We start from the raw sequence: 14144 nt of genomic DNA on the forward strand, positions 1-14144 counted from the left end.
CGTACGATACGCTTCCGATTAAATTCTCGATTCCGGAATTCATTTCCGATACGAACAATATTTAATATTTCCGATTCCGGAATTAATTTCCGTTTCGAACAAATATTTAATATTTCCGTTTCCGGAATTATTTTCCGATTCCGATAATATTTCCGATTATGACAATATTTCCGTTTCCGGCAATATTTCCGATTCCGGTAATATTTCCATTTCCGATAATATTTTCCGATACGTACCATGTTTCCGTTTCCGGCAACATCTACGACTTGGATAATATTTATATTTCCGATACGATCCATATTTCGTTTCCGGCAATATCATCGTTTCCGGAGTATTCATTTCTTGCCTGTGACGATCTCAGCTCCCACTGAAACCAAGATCCGTCGATTCCGAATATCCATAGATGGAGTATTTAATGCCATTAAATACTTGATCCGTTTACGTACTATTTGTGTGACCCTACGGGTTCAGTCAAGAGTAAGCTGTGGATTAATATCATTAATTCCACTTGAACTGAAGCGGCCTCTAGCTAGGCATTCAGCTCACTTGATCTCACTGAATTATTAACTTGTTAATTAATACTGAACCGCATTTATTAGACTTAACATTGAATGCATACTTGGACCAAGGGCATTATTTCCTTCATTTGGAACATAAAACTAAGTGTAATAAATATGTAAATGGTTTAAAATACTCATTTAGGTTAATTAGTTGAAAGTTGGGAGCGAAATAAGCCATTTTTGTCGAAATGTGACCTATAATGATCAAACAACCCTTATATGTGCATAACTTGACCTAAATGGGTTATAATGAGTCTTTGAAACATAAACCTAAGTGTATTAAACATGGAAAGACGTTAAAATACTTATTTAAGGTCATTAGTCGAAAGTTGAGACCGAAATAAGCCGTTTTAGTCAAAATGTGACCGATAATGATCAAACGAGTCTTATATGTACATAACTTGACCTAAGTAGTGAGATCGAGTCTTTGAAACATTAAAATAAGTATATAAAACATGTAAAGGGTTTAAAACACTCATTTAGGTGATTACCTGAGCGTTGCCTTTATAGCCTCCTTTTACGGTGCGACGGTTGGTCAACGTCAAAGCAACCAGTTCTCAAACAAGTAATCTCAAATCACTCAGGTATTGAGGATTTAGTGTCTAATAATTTTAATGAAATTTACTTATGACAGATTTTCATCTCTTACAGTAAAGTTTCATAGGTCTTGTCCGATACTAGTCTTCCCAAAGTAAGTATCTATGCAAATGATTATGACATTGCCATGTCCACATAGTTCAAGAAACAGAACTACTAGTCATCTTGCATTCTAGTCGTCTAACGTTTTCTATGCGTCCAATTTTATAGAAAACTCCGACTAGGGACCATTTTCAACCTTTGACATTCAAGTTCACTTGATAGGCATTTCTTAGTCACAGGACTGGTCCTGACAGTCTATCTTGAATATATTGTCAAATTGAAGGGACTCATCATTTAATAAACCACAAATTAAATGGAAAAATGAATTCTTTTCATTTATTGTGAATGATTAACCAATAATGTTTTACAAAGATTTAAACTCTAAAACTTTAAAACATTAAACAGGGTCATCAAAGCCATTCTCCAATATGCTTGATTCCCATAGCTGCAGTGTGCGAGTTGTGCTTCGCCTGCGGCAGAGGTTTAGTCAATGGATCTGATATGTTATCATCAGTTCCAATTTTGCTTATCTCGACTTCTTTTCTTTCAACGAACTCTCGTAGAAGGTGAAATCTACGAAGTACATGCTTGACTCTCTGGTGGTGTTTAGGCTCCTTTGCCTGTGCAATAGCTCCGTTATTATCACAATACAGGGCTATTGGTCCTTTAATGGAGGGGACTATACCAAGTTCACCTATGAACTTCCTTAGCCATATAGCTTCCTTTGCTGCTTCATGTGCAGCAATGTACTCCGCTTCAGTTGTAGAATCCGCAATGGTGCTTTGCTTAGCACTTTTCCAGCTTACTACTCCTCCGTTGAGGCAGAAGACAAACCCAGACTGTGATCTGAAATCATCTTTGTCGGTTTGGAAACTTGCGTCCGTATAGCCTTTAAAAATTAATTCATCATCTCCACCATAGACCAGGAAGTCATCTTTGTGCCTTTTCAGGTACTTCAGAATATTCTTGGCAGCAGTCCAGTGCGCCTCTCCTGGGTCTGACTGGTATCTGCTCGTAGCACTGAGTGCGTACGCAACATCCGGGCGTGTACATATCATAGCATACATTATTGAACCAATCAATGATGCATATGGAATCCCATTCATTCGTCTACGCTCATCAAGTGTTTTTGGGCACTGATTCTTGCTTAGAGTCATTCCATGAGACATGGGTAGGTAGCCTCGCTTGGAGTCCGCCATCTTGAACCTATCAAGCACCTTATTGATATAAGTGCTTTGACTAAGTCCAATCATCCTTTTAGATCTATCTCTGTAAATCTTGATGCCCAATATGTACTGTGCTTCTCCTAGATCTTTCATCGAAAAACATTTCCCAAGCCAAATCTTGACAGAGTTCAACATAGGAATGTCATTTCCGATAAGTAATATGTCGTCGACATATAATACTAGGAAAGAAATTTTGCTCCCACTGACTTTCTTGTATACACAAGATTCGTCTGCGTTCTTGATGAAACCAAAGTCACTGACTGCTTCATCAAAACGTATATTCCAGCTCCTGGATGACTGCTTCAATCCGTAGATTGACTTCTTTAGCTTGCATACCTTTTTAGCATTCTTTGGATCCTCAAAACCTTCAGGCTGTGTCATAAACACAGTTTCTGTTAAAACGCCGTTTAAGAAAGCAGTTTTGACATCCATCTGCCATATTTCGTAATCGTAATATGCAGCGATTGCTAACATTATTCGAATAGACTTTAGCATTGCAACTGGTGAAAAGGTTTCATCGTAATCCACACCGTGGACTTGCCTGTAACCTTTTGCAACCAATCTAGCTTTGAAAACTTCAAGTTTCCCATCCTTGTCCTTTTTCAGTTTGAAAACCCATTTGCTTCCAATGGCTTGGTAGCCATCTGGCAAATCGACCAAATCCCATACTTGGTTTTCAGACATGGAGTCTAATTCAGATTGCATGGCTTCTTGCCATTGCTTGGAGCTAGGGCTCGTCATAGCTTGTTTGTAAGTCGCAGGTTCATCACTTTCAAGTAATAGAACGTCATAGCTCTCGTCCGTCAAAATACCTAAGTACCTTTCTGGTTGAGATCTATATCTTTGCGATCTACGCGGGGTAACATTTCTAGATTGACCATGATTCTCACCAGATTCTTCTAAAGATCTCTGAGTTTCATCCTGAATGTCATCTTGAGCATTCTCTAGAGTTTGTTATTCGACTCGAATTTCTTCGAGGTCTACTTTTCTCCCACTTGTCATTTTGGAAATGTGATCTTTCTCCAAAAAGACACCATCTCGAGCAACAAACACCTTGTTCTCAGATGTATTGTAGAAGTAATACCCCTTTGTTTCCTTTGGATAGCCCACAAGGATACATTTGTCAGATTTTGGATGAAGTTTGTCTGAAATTAATCGTTTGACGTATACTTCACATCCCCAAATCTTAAGAAAAGACACATTTGGAGGCTTTCCAAACCATAATTCGTTTGGAGTCTTTTCGACAGCTTTAGACGGAGCTCTATTTATAGTGAGTGCAGCTGTATTTAGTGCATGTCCCCAAAATTCTAATGGAAGTTTGGCCTGACCCATCATTGACCTGACCATGTCTAGTAAGGTTCTGTTCCTCCGTTCTGACACACCGTTCCATTGTGGTGTTCCAGGAGGAGTCAATTCTGATAGAATTCCACATTCTTTCAGATGGTCATCAAATTCATAGCTCAGATATTCACCGCCTCTATCAGACCGCAGTTCCTTAATCTTCTTGCCTAATTGATTCTCTACTTCACTCTGAAATTCCTTGAATTTGTCAAAGGATTCAGACTTATGCTTCATTAGGTAGACATAACCATATCTACTGAAGTCATCAGTGAAAGTGATAAAGTAGCTGAAACCACCTCTAGCATTTGTACTCATTGGTCCACATACATCTGTATGGATTAAACCCAATAGTTCATTTGCTCTTTCTCCAACTTTAGAGAAAGGTTGCTTTGTCATTTTGCCAAGTAAACATGATTCGCATTTACCATAATCCTCTAAGTCAAATGGTTCTAGAATTCCTTCCTTTTGAAGTCTTTCTAAGCGTTTCAAGTTTATATGGCCTAATCGACAATGCCACAGATAGGTGAGATCTGAATCATCCTTTTTGGCCTTTTTGGTATTTATGTTATATACTTGTTTGTCGTGATCTAATAAATAAAGTCCATTGACTAATCTAGCAGATCCATAAAACATCTCTTTAAAATAAAACGAACAACTATTGTCTTTTATTAAAAAGGAAAATCCCTTAGCATCTAAGCAAGAAACTGAAATGATGTTTTTAGTAAGACTTGGAACATGGAAACATTCTTCCAGTTCCAAAACTAGCCCGGAGGGCAACGACAAATAGTAAGTTCCTACAGCTAATGCAGCAATCCGTGCTCCATTTCCCACTCGTAGGTCGACTTCACCCTTGCTTAACTTTCTACTTCTTCTTAGTCCCAGTGGATTGGAACATAAGTGTGAGCCACAACCTGTATCTAATACCCAAGAAGTTGAATTAGCAAGTATACAGTCTATAACGAAAATACCTGAAGATGGAACGACTGTTCCGTTCTTCTGATCTTCCTTTAGCTTCAAGCAATCTCTCTTCCAATGCCCCTTCTTCTTGTAGTAGAAGCATTCGGATTCAGAAGTGGGTTGACTGACCTTCCTCTTTACAGATTTGGCGCCAGTTTGCTTAGTTGGGCTGGCCTTGTTGCCACCTTTCTTAGCATTCCTCTTCTTTCCAGATTTCTTGAACTTGCCCCCACGCACCATAAGCACATCATGCTTATCACTTTTGAGCGTCTTTTCAGCGGTCTTCAGCATACCGTGAAGCTCAGTGAGCGTTTTGTCCAGACTATTCATACTGTAGTTCAGTTTGAACTGACCATACCCGCTATGAAGAGAATGGAGGATGGTGTCTATAGCCATTTCCTGAGAAAATTGCTGATCCAGCCGACTCATATTCTCAATGAGTCCAATCATTTTGAGAACATGTGGACTTACGGGCTCGCCTTTCTTAAGCTTGGTCTCAAGAATTTGCCTATGAGTCTCGAATCTTTCGACTCGAGCCAGATCTTGGAACATGTTCTTCAACTCACTGATGATTGTGAAAGCATCTGAGTTGATGAACGTTTTCTGCAGATCCGCACTCATGGTGGCGAGCATTAGACATTTCACATCCTTGTTGGCATCAATCCAACGATTGAGGGCTGCCTGAGTGACCCCGTCGCCTGCGGCTTCGGGCATCGCCTCTTCTATGACATACTCCTTTTATTCCTGCATAAGAACTATTTGCAAGTTCCTTTGCCAGTCAAGGAAGTTTTTCCCGTTCAACTTCTCCTTTTCGAGAATTGATCGAATGTTGAATGAATTGTTGTTTGCCATATTAAAAACTACAATTGAAAAGAATAAACAAATAAATAACCATTCACAGTTTCTCTTAATAAACTTAAATTCTAGCATACATGCATAATTCAATGTTTATTAAGCATTTTATTCAAGTTATGTGTTCCGGCAGGTGTGAATAAAATGATTCCAAGATCCTAAAATCATTGAAGAACTAAGCACAGTTTGTCGACTTAATCCTAAAACATCTTAGGTAAGCAAAAGCCTTTTGCTAATAGTCTAGAAACTATTCTTGGTTGATAGGTACGTCTAAGAACTTATTAGGTAAACCTATCGATTTTGCCACGACATAAAAGGACTCCTTACTTATATCGTTGAGTTTCACCAAAACTAACATGTACTCACAATTATTTGTGTACCTTGCCCCTTTAGGACCAATAAGTAACACCTCGCTGAGCGAAAACTATTACTAGATTGATGTAAAGGATATCCAAGCAAGTGTATATTTTGGCATGGCACCTTTTAACTCAATTTTTTTTAAGTTTGGAACTTAAGGCTCTTACTATGTTGGTTAGATTTTAAGTGAACTAAAATCCTTAATCATGCAACATAATCAAGCCACAATCTCATGCATAATTAAGACATGTTTAAAGCAATAAATAACTTAAAGCATGCATAAGATAAATGTGATCTAGTATGGCCCGACTTCATCTTGAAGCTTTAACTTCAAAGTCCGTCTTGAAAATCTCCGTGGGAGGCACCATTTTCTTCAAATAGGATAAGCTATAATTAAAACTAATTACAACTATTTGATGGTACGCAGACCATATTTGAATTGAAAAACAACTTTGGTACTTTAGACCAATTACATTCAAATTAATGGTACGCAGACCATATTTTCTATCCTATTTGGGCCATACTAGTCACTTCATAACCTGCAAAACAGTACATATACAATATATACCATTCACCCATTCATTATCATGAATGGCCCACATAGCTGGTTAGTAAAACACATTATGCATCACGTAAACATTTGCAGCAATTAATCAAGGGCACCAATAATCTACCAATTATTCAGTCCTTATTAATTCTAATCAAGTTGTTTTAACCTTAAGGATTTGTAGACCTAATCAAGAGTTTATGACTAAAAGGGCTCCCACTTAAACCAATAAATTCATATGCTTTACTAATTTTAAACATAAAAATGTATTTCTAGTCTAACCGGAAACATACAAATTTAATTAAAATTTAAAGCTCATATAAATTTATAATTGAATCCAAAAAGTTTAATTTAATTTCAGTCGTATTTAAATTAATTCATGATTTTAATTTTAGTAAAATAATTAGAATAAATAAAATTTATTATAATTACAATATTCAAAATTAAAATCCAAGAAAATAATTTAAATTATTAATTTTAAAATTAATTAAAATTACGTAAACTGAAAATTTCAAATTAAAATTTCAAAACGATCTAATCGCAACGCAACAACCCTACGCGACGTTCGCCCATGGGCCACACGCACACAGCTATCGCTGGCCATGTGCGCGCAGCCCATGCGCTGCGTCGCATCGCTGCTGCTGCTTTCCTTCGCAAGGCCTCATGCGAGCTGGTGCTTGCTGCGCGCGCGCCAGCGCTCGATGCACGCGAGCCATCGCTCGCTGCGCTCGCTCGCCAGCGCTCGCTGTGCGCGCTCGCCAGCGCTCGCTGCATGCGAGCCAACGCTCGCTGTGCGCGCTTGCCAGCGCTCGATGCTGCGAGCCATCGCTCGCTATGCGAGGCATCGACGCTGGGCGGAGCACTCGTGGCACGCGAGCTTGCGCTCGCTGCGCGCGAGGCTCTGCACGCTTTGCGCGAGGCAGTGCGCGCTGTGGCGCAGCTCGCTTGCTGCCCACACGCGACTGTCGTGCCTTGCCTTCGCCCATGCCCATTCGTCCATTGCTCATAGCCCACGACACAAGGCAGGGCTGCTGCCTTGTGCTCGTGCACCATGGCCTTGCTCATTGCATTCGTGCCGCATGGGCGACGAGCTCCCTTGCTCGTCGTCACATGCCCGCACTATACAACACCCCTTAAGGGTAACACGTAGCGTCCATTGCTTTGTGCGTGCAAGTTATATGAGCGAATCGCATAAAATTTAAAAATTTTATATTTAAAATTAATGACAAATTAATAAATAATATCAATTTCATAATTTTAGGGCAAAAAATCGAAAATTTATTATTCAATTGATTTCCGATTATCATGGATTCAAGCCTAGGTCATAAAAATTTAAAATTTATCATAAATTTACAATTTTTATGGTGGTTTTTAATCATAGGTATCTAATTAAATTATAATTAATTATGAAAATCAAATTAATTCTAAATTATTCTAATTTTCAACAAATTATTCATAATTACAAATTAGATTGCATAATTAACAAGGCTAGGCATTCAAACTTGTTAAACATATACAGTAGGTCAATCAAAAATTCAAGATTTATCAACAAGAATCGCAAATATTTAATTTAACATCTTAAATTTACGAAATTTTGCATTCGAAAAACTAAAACCTCCGAAAAGTCATAGTTAGGCTTCGAATTTGAGAATTCTGGGTTCGGCAGTAAAATACTACTTTTGTCAAAATTTTAGAATGCCTTTTACATGCGGAATTGACACAAAAATCACTCGATTTGGATGAGTAACGAAGAAACTGCCGAAAAACTGCGTACGTATAATTAAATAAACGCAATTTGCAATTAATTAACAATTACGAAAATTAATCACCCCTTTTAATTCTTGCAAATTTGTAATATTTAACCATGTTCATGCAATTTAGATTATGAAAATAATAAGAGGCTCGTGATACCACTGTTAGGTTATGATACATATGACAATTCATAAATCATGCGGAAACAACCATTAAGCCAGGAATACATATTATTTACACATAATCATTTAGCATAGTTTAGATGCATACTCTTTGTTGCGTGCCTTCCCTAGCTGCGCCCGAACCGAACAAGAACGAGTCTTTAGGACTCCAAGTGTCGTCCCTCCGTAGATAGTCCACAGCACGTCCGGATCCGCCTTAAGATTGACCAACTAGAATCGCCCTTAAGGTACTATTATTTTCGGCACTTTTAGGCAAATGTGTGACTGAATTTTTCTCTCAAAAACTCACTTTGAATACTTGAAAACTCGTTGTAAATATGTGACCCTAGGCACTTATTTATAGAGTTTATGGAAAGGAATTATAATCCTATTAGAATACAAATCTATTTAATTATAACCCTACTAGGATTCTAATTAAACAAAGTTTATCTATTAGGATTAGATTTAATCATATTACGAATCCCGGTAGTCTTAGGATTCCGAGTAACACACACGAGTGGCGCACAAGCACCGCACGCCCGCACGCAGGCCTTGCGGCCCACGCCGAGCGCACAGCGCAAGGCCCACTGTCGCAGCCTTGTCCGCGCGCGCGCCCAAGCTTCGGCTGGGCCTGGCTTTTGCGCTGGGCCTGGTCGTATGCTTGGCATGTGGTTGTTGCGCTTGGCTTGCTGGGCGATGGCCCGGCTTCGTGCTGGGCCTTCGTCTGGCAGGCCTCGTCCGATGCTAATTCGTACGATACGCTTCCGATTAAATTCTCTATTCCGGAATTCATTTCCGATACGAACAATATTTAATATTTCCGATTCCGGAATTAATTTCCGTTTCGAACAAATATTTAATATTTCCGTTTCCGGAATTATTTTCCGATTCCGATAATATTTCCGATTCTGACAATATTTCCGTTTCCGGCAATATTTCCGATTCCGGTAATATTTCCATTTCCGATAATATTTTCCGATACGTACCATGTTTCCGTTTCCGGCAACATCTACGACTTGGATAATATTTATATTTCCGATACGATCCATATTTCCGTTTCCGGCAATATCATCGTTTCCGGAGTATTCTTTTCTTGCCTGTGACAATCTCAGCTCCCACTGAAACCAAGATCCGTCGATTCCGAATATCCATAGATGGAGTATTTAATGCCATTAAATACTTGATCCGTTTACGTACTATTTGTGTGACCCTACGGGTTCAGTCAAGAGTAAGCTGTGGATTAATATCATTAATTCCACTTGAACTGAAGCGGCCTCTAGCTAGGCATTCAGCTCACTTGATCTCACTGAATTATTAACTTGTTAATTAATACTGAACCGCATTTATTAGACTTAAAATTGAATGCATACTTGGACCAAGGGCATTATTTCCTTCATTTGGAACATAAAACTAAGTGTAATAAATATATAAATGGTTTAAAATACTCATTTAGGTTAATTAGTTGAAAGTTGGGAGCGAAATAAGCCATTTTTGTCGAAATGTGACCTATAATGATCAAACAACCCTTATATGTGCATAACTTGACCTAAATGGGTTATAACGAGTCTTTGAAACATAAACCTAAGTGTATTAAACATGGAAAGACGTTAAAATACTTATTTAAGGTCATTAGTCGAAAGTTGAGACCGAAATAAGCCGTTTTAGTCAAAATGTGACCGATAATGATCAAACGAGTCTTATATGTACATAACTTGACCTAAGTAGTGAGATTGAGTCTTTGAAACATTAAAATAAGTATATAAAACATGTAAAGGGTTTAAAACACTCATTTAGGTTCATTAGTTGAAAGTTGGGATCGAAATAAGCCATTTTAGTCAAAATGTGACCGATAATGAACTAACGAGGCTTAAATGTGCAAAACATTACCAAAATGGGTGAGAATGAGTCTTTGAAACATAAAACTAAGTGTATTAAACATGGAAAGACTTTAAAATAATCATTGAAGTTCATTAGTTGAAAGTTAGGACCGAAATCAGCCATTTTAGTCAAAACGTGACCGATAATGAACTAACGAAAAGCTTAAATGTGCATAACTTCACCAAAATGGTAAGAATGAGTCTTTGAAACATAAAACTAAGTGTATTAAACATGGAAAGACTTTAAAATACTTATTTAAGTTCATTAGATGAAAGTTGGGACCGAAATTAGCCATTTTAGTCAAAATGTGACCGATAATGAACTAACGAGGCTTAAATGTGCATAACTTCACCAAAATGGGTGAGAATGAGTCTTTGAAACATAAAACTAAGTGTATAAAACATGGAAAAACTTTAAAATACTCATATTAGTTCATTGGTTGAAAGTTGGGACCGAAATTAGCCATTTTTGTCAAAATGTGGTCGATAATGATAAAACGAGTCTTAAATGTGCATAACTTCACCAAAATGGGTGATAATTAGTATTTGAAATATAAAACTAAGTGTATCAAACATGTAAATACTTTAAAATACTTATTTAAGTTCATTAGTTGAAAGTTGGGACCGAAATTAGCCATTTTAGTCAAAATGTGACCGATAATGAACTAACGAGGCTTAAATGTGCATAACTTCACTAAAATTGGTGAGAATGAGTCTTTGAAAGATAAAAATAAGTGTTTTAAACATGGAAAGACTTTAAAATACTCATTTAAGTTCATTAGTTGAAAGTTGGGATCGAAATTAGCCATTTTAATCAAAATGTGACCGATAATAAACTAACGAAGCTTAAATGTGCATAACTTCACCAAAATGGGTGAGAATGAGTCCTTGAAACATAAAACTAAGTTTATTAAACATGGAAGGACTTTAAAATATTTTTTTAACTTCATTAGATGAAAGTTGGGACCGAAATTAACCAATTTTATTATTATACGGTTCATTATTTATTTGATATGAACAAATTAAGTCTTAATTTATTGTACGATTCAATATTTATAATATAACTAAAGTTTATATATACATTTTTTTTATGGTCGATCTTTTTAAGGTATTCAATAATCCGAGGGAGCGGCCTTTTACCTTTGAGGAGATAGATGAAGTTCGAGAAATGTTGGCAAACTTCATTACCAGTGATCGTATTTGATATTTTCTTGTACTGAATCTTATATTATGGATGCTAGTTAGTTTTTCATATTATTGTAATGTAATCGACTTTTATATTTACAATTATATACTATTTAATTTAATTATCTCTATAATTGGATACTTTTTATATGACGTATGGAGGTTAATCATTGGCGTGGTCCAATTGTAATATGTAGCAGGGAAATCGGTTATACAACAAATCTAGATCAAGTGCGGCTCATTTATAGGCCAAGTGCGGCTCATTTATATATCAAGTGCGGCTCATTTTTATGCTTGTGCTGCCCATTTTTATGTCAAGTGCGGGCTCATTTTTGGCAGCATCAAATATGTCAAGTGCGGGTTCATTTTCAATATTGGCAGCATCAAATGTGTCAAGTGTGGACTCATTTCAAAATTGGCAGCACCAAATATATCAAGTGCGGGCTCATATTCTAAATTTGGCAGCACAAAATATATCTAGTACGGGCACATTTTCCAAATTGGCAGCACTTGATACATCAAGTGCTGCCAATATTTTGGCAGCACTTGAGAAACATCAAGTGCGGGCAGGCCATGTGCTGCACATGTAAAAGCCCGCACTAAACCCCTTAAAATGAGCCTGCACTTGAGGTTTTTTCCTCTAGTGGTTACACCGTTCTTTTACATAAATTGACCAAAATTATTTTTGTAATTAGTTATGTAGTTTAAGAAGCATGCTTATTTGTTGACAGAATATAATACTCACTCATATTAGGATAGATTTGGTTATATTGTGTTGATAAATACTTTTTAGACTAAAAATGTAATAATAAGCTAGACATATTAATGTGGTTTTTTTCAAAAACTTCACACCGCGTCAGCCGAGAGCCGTTCTATTCTTCCGTTACAAGCGGTTTCCGCGACAATGCAACCGTTACCGTAAACGCGACCGCATTCGCGTTTTTTTCCTATGCGTATGACTATACCTCCATTTAACGAAATCAATATCTATATAGTTTGTTGGAATCTTTTCAAAAAGGGTCAAATGTCATTTCCCCATTAATTAACTACAATTCATTGACAACAACTCAAACTCCTAAACATACAAAGATCAATTAGTAGGTTTTTTACATGAACATTTTGCAAATGTTTACTTGATTTAAGATGATTAAAACCTGTTGTACACAATACATCTACCATATACTTATACTTTGGAAGTAATGTATTAAAAAAAAGATAGAGGAAAATCAGCCCCGTACCAAAAAGAATAGGTACGGCCCGCAAAACCCACCCATGCCCGCAAACTAAGAGCCCATGTACCATGGCCCGAACCCGGCCTGACGCGTGTTATGTGTCCACCCATACCACTCTCACACTTTCTCAAACAAACAAGAGTTACACCCACACCCCAATTAATAAACAAAGAGAATATAAAGAGTTTTCCCCATATGAGACTCTTATTTTATACTTTCTTCTTTGTGTTTCCCAATAAGAACTTTCCAACAGAATGTACCTAAGGTTCGACCATATGATCACCATATGCATGATTTATTAGGTTGTAGAATCAGTTCTTGAACTGCAATGTTCCCTTGAAGCATGTTTAGTGATGCTGACATAGTAGGCCTAAGTGCTGGAGATTGAAGCACAAATCCATCTCCAGCACTTAGTCCCCACTACTATGTCAGCAGCACTAAACATGCATGCTTGAAGGAAACATTTTATGCAGTTCAAGAACTAATTCTGCAGCCTGAATCATCATTGATGCTAGCTTCTTCCTTGTTGTAATCGGTTCCCAGTAATTGCAATTATGTTTGGTAAGTAAGTATTTGACGATTTGATATCGATATTTATGCTTCAATTCCAATAAGACGTTTTTATTGTACTCCATAAGTAACTCTACATGTGCTTGTGTCCCACAATAATGTTCGTTCTTGACTTCTAGACTTGACGACTTGTTACACAAACTTGACTCTAGCCACATAGGGCCATGAACTTCACTCTAGCCACATAGGGCCATGAACTTCACTCTAGCCATATAGGGCCATGAACTTGACTCTAGCCGTCCTATCGTTTCCCACCTCAAATAGGGCCACAAACTTGAGTATAGCTTGTATAGAGACATGGACCGTGTTGGCGGACCTGGAGTATTTTTTTACAAAGGGATTAGCAGAAGAAATTTAAGGATGGGTGTGAACCGGGCCGAACTAAAGTCCTACACGACAAATCGTGCGCCTTAATTTTTAGGAAAACGCACGACACGACTCGATCCGGCACGATAAATCACGCTAAATTTAGTAAAATTAGTCTTACACACGACGGGCCGACCCGACCCGACCCGTCAAGAAAGCTCGTGTGCTTGGGCCAGGCCTGGGCCTATTTTGAACTTTTCGGCCAGGCCCGACACGTTACAATGTGGGTATGTCGTGGGCCTGGCCCGGTTAGGCCCGAAACCTGACCCGACCGGGCCTACGACCATCTTTAGGAAGAATTACTCGGTCAATATCGTTTTTTTTTGTTTTATGTTTTTTACAAAACTAAAAACCAATATCTGAAACCACAAAAAAATAGTTTCCAGTTGTTTGATGTCAGTTTTAATTTAATATGATTACGATATGTATGACAATTTTTAATTTCATGATTCAATCTGAATCATGTGACATACAAAAATAAAATACTAGAAACTGATAGTGATGCCGAATGAGTCATATGCA

This window comes from Spinacia oleracea, chromosome 4 (genome assembly GCF_020520425.1).
Source record: "Spinacia oleracea cultivar Varoflay chromosome 4, BTI_SOV_V1, whole genome shotgun sequence".
Classification (NCBI taxonomy): Eukaryota; Viridiplantae; Streptophyta; class Magnoliopsida; order Caryophyllales; family Amaranthaceae; genus Spinacia; species Spinacia oleracea.